The 3,120-nt window shown below is 45.5% G+C and overlaps 1 non-coding gene across 1 annotated transcript; it reads left to right on the top strand.

The window, feature by feature from the left end:
• The first annotated feature begins 2,186 nt into the window (after positions 1-2,186).
• Trnat-ugu (transfer RNA threonine (anticodon UGU)) lies at positions 2,187-2,261 on the top strand. The gene has a single exon. It is a non-coding gene; the product is annotated as a tRNA-Thr (tRNA).
• Positions 2,262-3,120: the final 859 nt, after the last annotated feature.

Genomic DNA, 3,120 nt, shown 5'->3' with positions numbered 1-3,120 from the left:
GTATGATCACTTAGCATAAGAGAACTCACTCGGCGGAACCACAAGATCCAGTTAAAGTGGTTCAAATGGCTCTGAGCACTATTGGACTTAACATCTGAGGTCATCAGTGCCCTAGAACTTCATCATCATCATCATCATCATCATCAGCCAATTCAATCATTAGATGATGTGGCCACTTCGAGTTGTGGATTCAGGTAGGCTTTCAGAAGTCTTCTCCAAGTGGGACGGTCTTGGGCAGTTCTCTGCCAGGTGTTACCAGCGCTCTTCTTGATGTCTTTGTCCCATCTTTCTGGTGGTCTTCCTCTAGGCCTCCGGTGCTCTCTCGGACTCCACTCCAGTACTAGCTTCGTCCATCTGTTGTCTTTTCTTCTTGCAACGTGGCCAGCCCACTGCCATTTCAAGGAACCTACTCTCTCCAAGTTGTCATTAACCTTTGTCACAGACCGGATGTCATCTGCCCTTTTCCTGTCCTTTCTTGTATAGCCCAGCATTGATCTCTCCATGGCTCTCTGTGCTGTCCTAAGTTTCCCTTTTGTGAATGAGTTCAGTGTCCATGTCTCGCAGCCATACGTCATCACAAGAAGAATGCATTGCCCCTAGAACTTAAAACTACTTAAACCTAACTAACCTAAGGACATCACACACATCCATGCCCGAGGCAGGATTCGAACCTGCGACCGTAGTGGTCACGCGGTTCCAGACTGAAGTGCCTAGAACCGCACGGCCACACGGGCCGGCAAGGTCCAGTTAAAAATACACCAATAATGACCCGGTCTTTCAAAGACAGGAACGCACAACTTAGTGCAACAGGTAGTTGAGATTATCTCAAATACAATTACAATCAAGGAATTGAACCAGTTAACATACAAATCTAACCACAAGACCCCCGTTTGTTCAACGGCAACCTGTGCTTTGCTACAATTGTTCCGACTATATTTCCGACCAGCAGCTGATTCACTAAAACATGAATGATGGGTCAATATAATATCAGAACAAATTTTCAGACGACAACCAGTGTCTATTACAATACTACGGTCTACATTAACGCCCAAAGAGCAGACCGAGTAAAACTCTGAGGGTTGGGTACAAACCAGAAAATGGTAAAGAAAGGCAGTATTGTAACGGGGCAAATTTTTAAACGACGACTAGTGTCTTAGTACAATACTATGGCCTGTATTTACGACCTAAGAGCCGATCGAGTAAAACTCTGTGGGCCAGGCACAAACCAGTAAATAATTAGGAGGTCGGGTAGACAATGACACCAATCACCACGAAGATTACAGAATGTTGATCCCCTTTATCAGCAAGCAGCTCCATGGATCCACCGGCGGTTGCTGAGTGGTACCGATGGCAGCCAGCTAAAAGGGGACAGCCAGGCCACGAGCGGTCGTCCGTCACATATGTTGCCAACCAACCGACGGGATGTCGGCCTGCTGCTTGTGGTCGACACTGACCTGAACGAAGTACTCCGGTATCCTTCCTCTGCACAGGCCGTCGTTGCGTAGCTCGTGGCTTCGGCCCCTCGCAGCTCGTGACCGTCTCTTGTCACGACGCTACCGCCAATCCCCAAACTTGTTGCCTTCTTTCTCGGGCCAGCGAACCCGTATATACACCGGCAAGCAAAGAACTTCTGAGGACACAACCCACAGATACCAACTCTTCCTCACAGATATTGGCAATGGGGCCAGAAGAGGGATAGTCGATACTACCCTTGAGCTAGTGGCACCAGACAGAACAGTCTATTAACTTATTGGCGCCACGGCTCAACATCACCCTATCCACTCGTCGTTCTGTTCACTTGCTAACAATGCCCTAAGTACCCATTGCATTAGAAATGTATGTCATTTAAGAAAAGGGAGAGGTAGATTATAAATGAAAAATAAAATGAAATCAGAACTTATTTATATATGACGGTAGTGTCTGTTCCCGAAAGAACGTTCGGGAACAGATACTACCGTCATATATAGTTAAAATATGGCTTCACGGCCATTGACCTTCTTGTGCGAACGCACACGCTATGCCCGAACTCGTACGGGACTTGGTAGATTAATCTGCCTCGAGTAATGAGTATGATGGGCAAACATCTATTAGGCGCACTACGAATGTAGTGGTGTGGACATTTTGGGAATGTGGACCCCACGGGGAGCGTGCAAGGGATAAGTCCCTGCAGACGCACTATCCTCTGTGCCCGCGGTGGCTCAGCTGGATAGAGCGTCTGCCATGTAAGCAGGAGATCCCGGGTTCGAGTCCCGGTCGGGGCTCAATGAAGTACATCAACGCCTGTTTGCAACTAGGGTGTCTATTTAATTATCATTTCAGAACTTATTTAATCTTCTCCAAACTGCGAAGCAAACATGTAAACTCCTTTCAAGAAAATACTCAAGCATTTTTACTTGTAAGTTCTTAAATCACAATTCTCTTTTAAGTAACAGAAGTGGATGGAAGTTGCTAACGCCTCCGACATATGACTGATAAATAGTCTCCTCTAGCTGCGGTCATGGCCTGTGCGGCTGGTCCCGGCTGAGGTTCGAGTCCTCCCTCGGGCATGGGTGTGTGTGTTTGTCCTTAGGATAATTTAGGTTAAGTAGTGTGTAAGCTCAGGGACTGATGACCTTAGCAGTTAAATCCCATAAGATTTCACACACATTAACAGTCTCCTCTACCTAACACTGGAAGTCACTGAACAATGAAAATTAACAAACTACAATAATCGCTAAATGCACACAATGCTATGCGACGAATACTATTTGGTTTTTGAGTCGTTTCTGTGTCAAAATCAAATTGCGAAAGGCTTTCATCCAATAATATTCAGTTTTTAGCTATTCTCTATTTCCTCAAAAATTCTTGTCTTTAAATGGGAACCACTGGCTCTGACCCAGAAATCCTCAGCTAAGCTAATCGATAAGTCACATCTCTCCAAAGACTCGACTACGACTGATCTCTCCGTTACAGTTGTTCCGCCTGCCGTGAGCCATTTTACTCAACAATGCCTTTCTTAATACTCAAAGAAAATGCATCCTTTTATGTGTCCAAGCTTTACAAATGTATCTATGGAAGCTACAGTCTTTGCAGTCCATCTGTTACAAAAATGAGTGATAAACTCGTGCTATAGAAAATTAT

This window comes from Schistocerca nitens, chromosome 5 (genome assembly GCF_023898315.1).
Source record: "Schistocerca nitens isolate TAMUIC-IGC-003100 chromosome 5, iqSchNite1.1, whole genome shotgun sequence".
Classification (NCBI taxonomy): domain Eukaryota; kingdom Metazoa; phylum Arthropoda; class Insecta; order Orthoptera; family Acrididae; genus Schistocerca; species Schistocerca nitens.
The sequence above is the reverse complement of the archived record's forward strand: the minus strand, read 5'-3'. Positions and strand labels throughout refer to the sequence as shown.